The sequence below is a fragment of the Halichoerus grypus genome, chromosome 13, assembly GCF_964656455.1.
Source record: "Halichoerus grypus chromosome 13, mHalGry1.hap1.1, whole genome shotgun sequence".
NCBI classification, from domain to species: Eukaryota; Metazoa; Chordata; class Mammalia; order Carnivora; family Phocidae; genus Halichoerus; species Halichoerus grypus.
Window position 1 is genome coordinate 39,791,637 of NC_135724.1, and position 12,256 is coordinate 39,803,892.

Genomic DNA, 12,256 nt, shown 5'->3' on the forward strand with positions numbered 1-12,256 from the left:
TACGCTCGTGTGCACTCATGGGAGTTTCCTAAACATATCCAACTAGGGATCAGCCCTCCCTTGTCAAGCATTTTTCAGAACTAGTGATATGCTCATAGACTAAAGATTGGTAAGCTTTTTCTGTAAAGTATCAGACAGTAAGCCTTTCAGGTCTATGGGGGTACATACAATCTCTGACTGCCAAACACAGTATGTAAATGAATGGGTGTGACTGTTTTTGTAAATAAACACCTGTTTCTGTAAGTAAGAGAATAATAACAGTGTTATTCGTTTTAACACTGAGTGACATCATTAGGACATCTTCGGAACCTGGGCAAGACCAGAGAATAAAGGAGGAGAAAGGAGAGAGGACAGAACATAGGGAGAAGGAATGTCTCATTCCTCTATGGCAGGTTTCACTAAGATGTGGCAAGTGATTCTCAAAACCAACTATATCCACTAGAGGGCACCAGGAATGCAATTTTACATGGGTGCCATGCTTACCATTTGCCTTTAAAATGTGGAAATTAGCATTTGATGAGGTAGCACTTAGTGGAGTTTGGCTTAGCATTTTTCTTCTGCTACAGAGAATTAGAATCAGGCAAGTTAATGATAATTTACCAACCTAACATATTAACAATATTAACCCAGGATATAGTTCGTAATTAAAACAATTATTGGCAGATCATCCAGTAGCGGCGGCCAGGAAGGAGACGAGGGCACCGCGGCACGACGCCATGCCTTTCTTTGATGTGCAGAAAAGGCTGGGCCTTAATTTAGATCATCGGATGACAATCCAAAGTGCTGAGCAGCCTCACAAGATTCCAGGTCGATGCCATGCTTTTGAAAAAAAAAATGGATAGAATGTGCGCATGGAATCGGTGGTACCCGTGCAGAGAAAGAGTGCAAGATAGAATTTGATGATTTCGTAGAATGCCTGCTTCAGGAGAAAACGATGAAACGTCTGAGTGACATCAGGAGGCAGCGAGATAAACTAATAAAGAAGGGAAGTACACACCTCCACCTCACCACTTGGGCAAGGAGGATCCTAGGCCCTGAGCAGAGCTGCTGCTGATGGCTGGAGGCTGATTTTCATGTTCTCTCTTCTCCACTGGAAAGTTCATTTACTGAAAACCTCTTTGTGAAAGTGTCTAAAAATAAAAGATTGCTCTATCCTAAAAAAAAAAAAAAGATTATGGACTTTTTAGTAGCCTTTACATCATCCAGAGAATCAGGATGGATGGATTTTCTTGAAACTTTTAATATCTTTTTTTTAATTGGGCGGGGGGGGGGGGCGGGGTGCAAAGGGAGAGAAAGATTTTTTTTTTTAAGATGTATTTATTTGACAGAGAGAGACAGCGAGAGAGGGAACACAAGCAGGGGGCAGTGGGAGAGGGAGAAGCAGGCTTCCCGCGGAGCAGGGAGCCCGATGCGGGGCTTGATCCATCCCAGGACCCTGAGAGCATGACCTGAGCCGAAGGCAGACACTTAACGACTGAGCTGCCCAGGCGTCCCGGAGAGAAAAATTCTTTTTTTTTTTTAAAGATTTTATTTATTTATTTGACAGAGAGAGAGACAGCGAGAGAGGGAACACAAGCAGGGGGAGTGGGAGAGGGAGAAGCAGGCTTCCCGCCGAGCAGGGAGCCCGATGCGGGGCTCGATCCCAGGACCCTGGGATCATGACCTGAGCCGAAGGCAGACGCTTAACGACTGAGCCACCCAGGCGCCTCCGGAGAGAAAAATTCTTAAGCAGGCTTGACAGGGGGCTTGATCTTATGACCCTGAGATCATGACCTGAGCCAAAATCAAGAGTCTGATGCTTAACCAACTGAGCCACCCAGGCACCCGAGGTTTATTTTTTTATTTTTTTATTTATTTGAGAAAGAGAAAGAGCACAAGCAGAGGAGGGGCAGAAAGAGAAGCAGACTCGTGGGGCTTGATCCCAGGACCCCGGGATTGTGACCTGAGCCGAGGGCAGATACTTAACTGACTAAGCCACCCAGGCACCTGAAGCTTTTAATATCTTAAGACCCTGTAAAGTTTCACTGATCAGAAAGTCATTTTAATTTGTCATAGTGCAATCTAAAATGGAGGCTAAAATGGGAAATTGTTAAACCAACAAAACCTCTGATAAAAGATGAGGGTAAGAAGAACTTAATCTGGGGATGCCTGGCTGAGACTTGATTTCCAGGTTGTGAGTTCAAGCCCCACATTGGATGTAGAAATTACTTAAAATCTTTTTTTAAAAAAAGAATTCTTCCAACCCCACTTGTTGGCTGTGGACAAATCTCTTAACCTTTTTACTTCTATATATATATGGAAGATTTTATTTATTTATCTGACAGAGAGCACAATCAGAGGGATCAGCAGGCAGAGGCAGAGGGAGAAGTAGGCTCCTGCTGAGTAGAGAGCCCGATGTGGGGCTCGATCCCAGGATCTGAGCCTCATGACCTGAGCCACAGCCGCTCAGCCACAAGACTGAGCCCCCCAGGTGTCCCTCTTTACTTCCTTATAATGCAGGATTCTTTTATGGTATATATTAAGTGAGAAAATGGGTTTTAAATGGGACATGGTTGGTGTCCAATACATATTGGCTAAATCATACATGGGTAGGCTCTATGTTTGGGTTTCAAAGTACCTGCAGAATTCCTCCTAGTGAGATATATTAGGGCAAGATGACTGAAGCCAGAAGGGACCCCAGGCTGCTGGGGAGAATAGGAAAACTTACCAGCTTGATTCAGTCATTTGGACAGCTTTCTGAAGTATCTCACAGTTACCTAAAAGTCAAAATCTGGCACTCGTTAGAAGTTGGCATAAATAATCTTAAAATTTTTTTAAAGCAGAAGTTGCAGTACTATAAACTAAAATCTTGATTTCAAGATCAATGCCAGGATTGAGGTATCAAGTGTACTACTTGAATACTTACATATTTAAAAGGAGATTATAATATTTTGTAAGCAGTAAAGTAAGGGTCTATAATTTGGGGCTTTTGAATTTCCTTGTGGATAATAGGCTAGAACCTCTGCAAACAAGACTGCCTTGGAAGATCTACTGTGAATGGCTCCCCTATCAGACTACCTGGGTTTGAATCCATAGCTTTAGTCCTTACCGAACATGAGACCTTGGAGAAGTAAAGTAACTGAACTAGCCATGTTAGTTTTCTCATCGGTAGAGTGTGGCAACCACAGTTCTCATCTCACTGGGTCATTGTGAAGATCAAATGACTTAAGTCCATAAATGTCTTAGTTCAGTGACTGACAGGTAGTAATTAATAAATGTTTTAAAATATGATTTACTTAAATTCCCTTTGAGAATGCCCTTTCATAAGGCTAACAGATGCAGTTTGAAATGGCTATATAAACCATAAACCCATAATCTACTCTATCTATAGCAACCATTACACTATTTTAAGTTTCCAATTTTGTTCAAGATTATAGGCTTTATTTTGATTGCAGGCTTGGGCCTCATGCACATTAACTATGAGATTTGCTTCCTTCATATCATCTCCTAATACCTATAGCAGTGCAGGATGCACCATAGAAATGCTTTTGAATTGAAGAATTGATTAAATTACCTTTTGTCTATTATACAACCTGAGTGAATTTCATGATTAGCAGTGCCAATATACAACAACTCTTCAATGGCTTTAATATAACATGTATGGAATGCTTTGTAAATAATACTAATCATAATCCTGGCATTTAGTTTACTAAAAATAAGCTTTCAAAACTGAATTCATATAATTGCATGCAACCGGCCCTTTTACCCATGACCAAAAGTTTAAGGGATTTAGGAAAGTGGAAACATTGAATTTGATTCTGTATTGTGCTTTCTTGCCAACATTGTCATTAAAAGTGATTGCAAGTATAGAAGTTATAATGTGTCATTTATCCAACAAATACTAATAGATAGAATTCTAAATATTAATTCTCTGGCACTATTCTAAGGGCTAGAAACACTATCCTGGGCATTGGTTGCAGGGATATCTAATGTTAACTTAAGAGATTAATTTTTAGCTTAGCAGAGATAGCAGTCTTTAGACAACAACTGTATGAATGCTGCATTTGTGAAGAACCAGAATTTCATTTTGAAAGATGCAAGAAAATGTTTTGCTACATACATTTACTAGACCAAGCAGTGAGATCTTTTGTTCACATTTTTCTGGTTATTACATTTAAATTTTTTTGTTCACTTTACTTACATACTGTAAAATTAATTGCTTTTTGTGTATACTTTTGAGTTTTGACAAACATACGTAGTCCTGTGACTACCACCAGTCCAGACACACAGCAGTGCCACCACCTCCCCGAATTCCCTCCTGCTGCCCCTTTACTTCAGTTTGCCGGGGCTGCCGTGACAAGGTACCACAAACTGGCTGGATCACACAACAGACATTTATTGTCACAGTTTTGGAGGCTGGAAGTTCAAGATCAAGGTGTTGGCAGCGCTGGTTTCCTCTGTGAGTGAGAATCTGTTCCATGCTTCTCCCCTGGCTTCTGGCGATTTGTTGGCAATCTTTGGTTGTCCCTTGGTGTGTAGGAGCATCACCCTGTCTCTGTGGTGTTCATCACCCTCGTCTTCCCGTGGTGTTCTCTCTGTGTGCACGGCTGTGTCCCAGTTTCCCCTTTTTATAAGGACACCAGTCGTTGGGATTGGGGGCCCACCTTACTCCAGTATGACCTCATCTTAGCTAATGACAACAGCAATGACCCTATTTAGTCACATTCTGAGGTACTGAGGGGTCAGGACTTCAACACTGAATTTTGGGGACACAATTCAACCTGTAACAGTGGTCAACCGCTCCCCTAACCCTCAGCCTCTGGCTGCCACAGACCTGTTCTGTATTTTAAGTGTTCCTTTTCCAGAATGTCATATAAATAGAATTATACAGTATATATACCCTTGTCTCTGGCTTCTTTCGCTTAGCATACTGCATTTGAGATCCATACACATTGTGTTTTTGGTTTGTTTTTTTAAAGATTTTATTTATTTATTTGACACACAGAGAGAGAACAAGCGGAGAGAACGGCAGGCAGAGGGAGAAACAGGCTCCCCGCTGATGTGGGGCTCGATCCCAAGACCCTGGGATCATGACCTGAGCTGAAGGCAGACACTTAACCTACTGAGCCACCCAGGCGCCCCCATACACATTGTTTTATGTATGTATCAGTAGTTTCTTTTTGTTGTTGAGGAGTATTTCAGGAGGTACCAAGTTTGTTTATCCATTCACCAGTTGAAGGACATTTGAATGATTACCAGTTTTTGGAGATCATAAATGAACTTGTTATAAACACTCACATTCATGTTTTTATGTGAAAACAGTTTTGATTTCTTTTTGGTGAATTCCTAGGAGTGGGGTTACTGTGTCATGAATGTGCAGGTAGTGTATGTTTAACTTAGTAAGAAACTCAAATTATTTTCTAAAGTGGCTGTACCAGTTTACATTCTCACCAGCAATGAATGAGAGTTCTTATTGCTCTTCATCCTTGCTAGCAACTAGTATTGTCAGATTTTTATTAATCTTTAAAAACCCAGTTTTTTAATTAATGTTTAAAAATTCCAGTATAGTTCACATACTGTATTGTATTAGTTTTGGGTGTACAGTATAGTGATTCAGTACTTCCATACATCACCCCATATGATATGTGCTCCAAGGTTGCTTTCATTAAAACCTACTAGAAAAGTTGTGTCAAAGAGCTGACCCTCACCTGCCTCTAACCCTTTGAGGGCAATTGTTATCTATTAAACCTACCCAAGACATTTGTTCAAAATGAGCCTCACTTGTCATCACCTAAAGGGATAATAAACAGTAAACTGTAAACTTAAAAAAAAAAAAAAAAAAGACATTTGTTCTTCCAATCTATGAGCATGGAATGTTTTTCCATTTCTTTGTGTCTTCCTCAATTTCTTTTATGAGTATTTTATAGTTTTCTGAGTACAGACCGTTTGCCTCTTTGGTTAGGTTTATTCCTAGGTATCTATGGTTTTGGGTGCAATTGTAAATGGGATCAATTCCTTAATTTCTCTTTCTTCTGTCTCGTTAGTGTGTAGAAATGCAACTGTTTTCTCTGCATTGATTTTATACCCTGCCACTTTGCTGAATTATTGTATGAGTTCTGGTAATTTGGGGGTGGAATGTTTTGGGTTTTCCACATCAAGTATCATGTCATCTGCAAAGAGAGAGAGTTTGACTACTTCTTTGCTGATTTGAATGCCTTTTATTTCTTTTTGTTGTCTGATTGCTGAGGCTAGGACTTCTAGTACTAGGTTGAATAGCAGTGGTGATAGTGGACATCCCTGCCGTGTTCCTGACCTTCGGGAAAAGCTCTCAGTTTTTCCCCATTGAGAATGATATTCACTGTGGGCTTTTCATATATGGCTTTTATGATATTGAGGTATGTACCCTCTATCTTACACTGTGGAGAGTTTTAATCAAGAAAGGATGCTGTACTTTGTCAAATGCTTTTTCTGCATCTATTGAGAGGATCATGTGGTTCTTGTCCTTTCTTTTATTAATGTATTGTATCACATTGATTGATTTATGGATGTTGAACCACCCTTGCAGCCCAGGGATAAATCCCACTTGGTCGTAGTGAATAATCCTTTTAATGTACTGTTGAATCCTATTGGCTGGTATCTTGGTGAGGATTTTTGCACCATGTTCACCAGGGATATTGGTCTGTAATTCTCTTTTTTGGTGGGGTCTTTGTCTGGTTTTGGGATCAAGATAATTCTGGCCTCATAGAGTTTGGAAGTTTTCCTTCCATTTCTATTTTTTGAAATAGCTTCAGAAGAATAGATATTAATTCTTCTTTAAATGTTTGGTAGAATTCCCCTGGGAAGCCATCCAGCCCTGGACTCTTGTTTATTGGGAGATTTTTGATTACTGCTTCAGTTTCCTTGCTGGGTATGGGTCTGTTCAGGTTTTCTATTTCTTCTTGGTTCAGTTTTGGTAGTTTATACATCTCTAGGAATGCATCCATTTCTTCCAGATTGCCTAATTTGTTGGCATATAGTTTCTCATAATACGTTCTTATAATTGTTTGTATTTCTTTGGTGTTGGTTGTGATCTCTCCTCTTTCATTCATGATTTTATTTATTTGGGTCCTTTCTCTTTTCTTTTTGTAAGTCTGGCCAGGGGTTTATCAATCTTACTAATTCTTTCAACGAACCAGCTCCTAGTTTCGTTGATCTGTTCTGCTGTTCTTTTGGTTTCTATTTCATTGATTTCTGCTCCAGTCTTTATTAATTCTCTTCTCCTGCTGGGTTTAGGCTTTATTTGCTGTTCTTTCTCCAGCTCCTTTAGGTGTAGGGTTAGGTTGTGTATTTGAGACCTTTCTTGTTTCTTGAGAAAGGCTTGTATTGCTATATACTTCCTTCTTAGGACCACCTTTGCTGCACCCCAAATGTTTTGAACAGTTGTGTTTTCATGTTCATTTGTTTCCATGAATTTTAAAAATTTTTCTTTAATTTCCTGGTTGACCCATTCATTCTTTAGTAGGATGCTCTTTAGCTTCCATGTATTTGAGTTCTTTCCAAATTTCCTCTTGTGATTGAGTTTCAGTTTCAAAGCACTGTGGTCTGAAAATACGCAGGGAATGATCCCAGTCTTTTTGTACGGTTGAGACCTGATTTGTGACCCAGGATGTGATCTTTCTGGGGAATGTTCCATGTGCACTCAAGAAGAATGTGTATTCTTGGGCGCCTGGGTGGCTCAGTTGTTTAAGCGACTGCCTTCGGTTCAGGTCATGATCCTCGAGTCCCGGGATCGAGTCCCGCATCGGGCTCCCTGCTCAGCGGGGAGTCTGCTTCTCCCTCTGACTCTCCCCCGTCTCGTGCTCTCTATCATTATCTCTCTCAATAAATAAATAACAATCTTTAAAAAAAAAAAAAAGAATGTGTATTCTGTTGCTTTAGGATGGAATGTTCTGAATATATCTCTGAAGTTGATCTGGCCCAGTGTGTCATTCAAAGCCCTTGTTTCCTTGTTGATTGTCTGCTTAGATGATCTGTCCATTGCAGTGAGTGGGTTGTTTCGTTATTAATTGTTTCATTTAATTGGCTGCTCCCATGTTAGGGGCATAAATATTTGTAATTCTTAGATCTTCTTGTTGGATAGACCCTTTAATATAGTGTCCTTCCTCATCTCTTATTACAGTCTTTGGTTTAATATCTAATTTGTCTGATATAAGGATTGCCACACCAGCTTTCTTTTGATGTTCATTAGCATGGTAAATGGTTTTCCACCCCCTCACTTTAAATCTGGAGGTGTCATTGGGTCTAAAAGAGTCTCTTGCAGACAGCATATCAATGGGTCTTGCTTTTTTATCTGATCTGATACCCTGTATCTTTTGATTGGGGCATTTAGTCCATTTACATTCAGAGTCACTATTGAAAGATATGAATTTAGTGCCATTGTATTACCTGTAAAATCACTGTTTCTGTATATTGTCTCTGTTCCTTTCTGGTCTATGTTACTTTTGGGGCTCTCTCTTTGCTTAAAGGATTCCTTTTAATATTTCTTGTAGGGCTGGTTTAGTGATCACAAATTCTTTTAGTTTCTTTCTGTCCTGGAAGGTTTTATCTCTCCTTCTATTTTCAATGACAGCCTAGCTGGATAAAGTATTCTTGGCTGCATATTTTTCTCTTTTAGTACCCTGAATGTATCATGCCAGTCTGGCCTGCCAGGTCTCTGTGGATAGGTCTCCTGCCAATCTAATGTTTCTACTGTTGTAGGTTACAGACCTCTTGTCCCAACCTGCTTTCAGGATTTTCTCTTTGTCTCTGAGATTTGCAAGTTTCACTATTATATGTTGGGCTGTTGATCTATTTTTATTGATTTTGAGGGGGGTTCTGTGTGCCTCCTGGACTTGAATGCCTGTTTCCTTCTCCAGATTAGGGAACTTCTCTGCCATAATTTGCTCCAATATACCTTTTGCCCCTTCTATCTTTCCTCTTCTAGGATCCTAATTATTCTGATATTGTTTTACTTTATGGTATCACTTATCTCTCAGATTCTCCCCTCATGATCCAGTAGTTGTTTATCTCTCTTTTTCTCAGATTATTCTCCATCATTTTGTCTTCTATATTACTAATTCTCTCTTCTGTCTCATTTATCCTAGCAATTAGAGCCCCCATTTTTTATTGCATCTCATTAATAGCCTTTTTGATTTTGACTTGATTAGATTTTAGTCCTTTTATTTGATTAGATTTTAGTTCTTTTATTTCTCCAGTAAGGGACTCTCTAGTGTCTTCTATGCTTTTTTCTTTTTTTTCAAAGATTTTATTTATTTGACAGAGAAAGACACAGCGAGAGAGGGAACACAAGCAGGGGGAGTGGGAGAGGCAGAAGCAGGCTTCCCGCTGAGCAGAGAGCCCAATGCAGGGCTCGATCCCAGGACCCTGGGACCATGACCTGAGCCGAAGGCAGACGCTTAACGACTGAGCCACCCAGGCGCCCCTTCTACGCTTTTTTCAAGCCCAGCTAGTATCTTCATAATTATTATTCTGAACTTTAGTTCCGACATCTTACTTATATCCATACTGATTAGGTCTCTGGCAGTCATTACTGCCTCTTGTTCTCTTTTTTGAGGTGAGTTTTTCTGTCTTGTCATTCTATCCAGAGAAGAATAGATAAACAAGAGAGCAAAACACTAAAATGGCAACAACAACCCCAGAGAAATATACACTAAACAAATCAGAAGAGACCTGAAACCAAAAAACAAATTTTTTAAAAAATTAATTTAAAAAATAAAAAAAAAAAGAGAGAGAGAATATAATCAGACAGGTGAACTGAACAGAGCAATACACTGGATCCTGTGTGTATTTTGTTCTGTTTGTTAGAAAACTAGATCCCAGAATTGTAAAGAAAGAAAAACTTATATATGTACAAAAATAAAATTAAATACAATGAAAGGACAGCACCTAACTGTAAAAATGAAAATTAAAAGACTTTAAAAAAAGAGTTGGTAAAATAAGAAATTGATTCGAAAAGGAAAGAGAAAAAAATTAAAATTGAAAGACTAAAGAATCATGGGGAAAACCCCCATGAATTCTATATACTATTTTCCCCTAGTCCTGCAGTTTTGCAGTTCTCATTGATCAGTAAACTTGGTCTTAGCTGAATGTTCTTGCTGATCTTTTGGGGGAGGGACCTATTGCACTGATTATCAGGTGTCTTTGCACAGCCCTTGCCACGGGGCCAGGCTAAGTAATCTGCTCAGGTTGGCTCTCTGTGGCTTTGTTTCCTGAAGGCTTTCCACACAGCTTTAGAGGATGAGAATGAAAATGGCAGCCTTCCAATCTCTGGCCCCAGCCGAGAGCTCGTGGTCCCGCTCCTCTGTGAGCCCTCAGAGAAAAGCAGTCAGTCACTTCTGTCTCCCTTTTCCCCATCCACACTCCGTGCTTACCCAACCTATGACCCAGCATTCCTATCTCAGGCACGTGACCCCGTTTGGAGTCTCCAAACCCTGCAGACTCCTGTGGTGCACACCCGCTGGAGGCTCGCTCCCCACAAGGTTTATCTTCCTATATATCACCTCAGATTCACTTCTCTGCATGTCCTACCTTGCAGAAAGTGGTCGCTTTTCTATTTGTAGAATTGCAGGAATTCTTTTCTTAGTTCTCCAGGTGAGTTTGCAGGTATTCAGAATGATTTGATAGCTATCTATCTAGTTGAATTCCTGGGACCAGACAAAACTAAGGCCTCCTTTGCCATCTTGGACTCATCCAAAATTTTTTTTTTTGTTAATGTGGTAGGTACTGACCCTTTGTACTGTAATTGTTATTGTGTGTGTGAATCCAGTCATCTTTTGATATTTGAGGGCTCTCTCTATGTTTTTGCTTATAAGGAAAATAATTTTGTTTTCATTAGAAGCTTAAGACTTGTAATATGTATCAAGGAGCGTGTGACATAATTCTGCCCATAAGCCTTTACTTAATAGCCTTAGTTTAGTAAAACTCAGTTTGAGCTTTATTATTTCTTGGTTTCCTGCACCGAAATGTAGTATTTTATCTTAAACAATCTAACAACCTTATTTTGTAAAAAAAAAAAAAAAAAAGTTCCCCAAAGCATTGCAAATGTTAAATTAGGTTTGCTCTCTAAAATTTGGATGGATTATAACCTCCAAGCCAACATGAGTTGATTGTAGCAGCTATTTAAATACATATTTGGAAAAATGAATGCTTTTTAGGCTGTATTTCTGGAAGGTTAGAGGAGAACCTGGTAATGGTTGCCTCTGGACTGGAAAGGGGAGGGAATACTTGTGGGACAGGAGCAGGGAGTGAGGGGAGACTTCCTTTTACTCTATATTCTTTGTCACCATTTACATATCAATCCATGCAAATAGCTTTATTTTAAAATTACAATAATTTAAAACAAAGCTAAATTCCAAACATTATGCAGGATATTTTAATTAAACAGATCTGAGTAGGGAATCACGAATTTACATATTTAACAACAAAAATGTTCATTTCTTACATTTCCTCAGGAATGTGACATTTTTATGAATGTAATGATAAGATTTAGAATTATCTCCCGAATGAATGCATGGTATCAATATTTACCATCTGTCACTGGTAATTACCATAATCTTCACATTAACTAAAACAATCAACAATCTAGTTTTTGCCTCTAAATGACATTTTTGGATCCATTCCCCTTGATAACAAAGAACTGGAGTATTCTCACAGAGATTCTCAGGAATTAATTAAGTGAAATATAATTGACATGTGTACAACATATTGATTCAATATTGGGGAGTGGGAGGTACAGGCTTCCAGTTAAGGAATGAATAAGTCACAGGGATGAACAGAACAGCATGAGGAATATAGTCAATGATATTGGAATAGAGTTGTATGGTCGCACTTGTGAGTGCAGCATAATGCATAGACTTGTCTGCCAAATCATTACGTTGTACACCTGAAACTAATGTAACATTGTGTGTCAACTATATTTCAATAAAAAAAAATTTGTATACATTGCAAAATGATCACCACAGTAAGTCTACTTACCATCTGTCACCATACAAAGTTATAAAAATTTTTTCTTGGGATGAGAACTTTTAAGATGTACTTTTTTAGCAACTTTCAAATATGCTATATAATATTACTGACTATAGTCACCATGCTGTATATTACATCCCCGTGACTTATTTATTTGATAACTGAAAGTTTGTTATCTCTTGATCCCCTTCACTCATTTCACCCACCCTAACCTCCCCCCTCTGGCGGTTGCCCAACTATTCTCTGTATCTATGAGTTCTGTGTCTCAGGATTA

At 39.2% G+C, this 12,256-nt stretch overlaps 1 pseudogene; it reads left to right on the forward strand.

Annotated features, from left to right (window-relative positions):
* Window positions 1-1,142, forward strand: LOC118538629 (NADH dehydrogenase [ubiquinone] iron-sulfur protein 5 pseudogene; annotated as a pseudogene).
* The last annotated feature ends 11,114 nt before the right edge of the window (window positions 1,143-12,256 follow it).